Source organism: Pelophylax lessonae (assembly GCF_965119305.1).
Source record: "Pelophylax lessonae genome assembly, chromosome: 8".
Classification (NCBI taxonomy): Eukaryota; Metazoa; Chordata; class Amphibia; order Anura; family Ranidae; genus Pelophylax; species Pelophylax lessonae.
In genome coordinates, this window is record NC_138775.1 from 46,499,163 (window position 1) to 46,500,365 (window position 1,203).

At 38.4% G+C, this 1,203-nt stretch overlaps 1 pseudogene across 1 annotated transcript; it reads right to left on the minus strand.

The window, feature by feature from the left end:
- Positions 1-318: 318 nt before the first annotated feature.
- Positions 319-909, minus strand: LOC309561097 (centrosomal protein 20-like; annotated as a pseudogene). Its single transcript has one exon. The product of its transcript is annotated as a centrosomal protein 20-like (transcript).
- Positions 910-1,203: the final 294 nt, after the last annotated feature.

Consider the following 1,203-nt stretch of genomic DNA (forward strand, 5'->3'; position numbering starts at 1 on the left):
ATCCCGTCCTCAATGCTATTTATGAATAAATTGAACAAGGTTGGTCCCAGGACTGAGCCCTTTCTGTAGGTTTAAATGCTGTAAGTTACAGTTAAGTGCTAGAATTTTCTTTTTTAAATTGTGTTGGTGTCGGTACCACCCTTTGGGGGCTGGTTGAAGATTTTATTTCACTCAATTCAGCCCACGCTAGTCCCGTATTGACATATTTTTGCTTGTTGTAGTCTCAACCCCCCTTTTAGGTAAGGACAATTAGATCCTTCTTAAATTTGTGCCGGTTTTTTACCATTTTTTACATTAACAAATAATTTTATCGGTGTTAAATAACTTACATGAAATATCCACTAACAATGCTTATCCTGCGGTACCCATTATCTATGCTATGAACTGTGCATTGCATATGGATCTTCAGTGTCTGGTTTATCCATCCTCATAGGCACTGGATGAGTATTTTTTTTTTAATTCGGCCTGCTATGCCTTCAAAATTCCTGTAGGGTTCTCTGATGAGTGACAAGGAGCACCCCTGTGTCTATATAAAAAGTAAGAGTATTCCGTATAGTATTGGTATAGACTGAAGATTTGCATCTTCTACAAAGTTAAGCTCCCGGGCAATAAATGATCTATCCAGTGGAATATCAGTTTCTGCAGTTAGGGCAGATGAGGTGTATTTATACTTGTTGAAATCCAAATATTCTCTGATCATTTCCTTTATGACAAGATTCTCATGGGAAAACACTGGCTGTGGCTCATTCTGATCATCCAAAGCTGCAAAAACCTCAGCGTGAATCTGTGCTTTACCCTGTGCTAACACACCTCTCTTGTCCAATGTATCTGTGAGTACGGTTTTAAGATCTGCCACAGTCGCCATACAGCTTCTTCCTCTAGCAGCCGGAATAAAAACAATCACATAGCAACCTCTCCTTTTTTACCGTTTTTTTTACTTTTTTTAAATCCGGACAGGTAGGTCCATATGTATTTATTTGTCCATTTTTACTGGTCTGAAGTCAGGACAGCCAGGTCCATATTAATTGGTCCCAGTTTCAACTGTTTTTAGCTAGGACAGTTAGGTCCTTAATAATTTGCCCGCTATTTATTATTTCTAAGTACAACTAAAGGTATTCCGGCAGGGAGGAGGGTATTTGCCCTTATTGGAGACATCTCCTTTGACCTTCTTACACTTTCATACTACTAATATTATAGAATTTT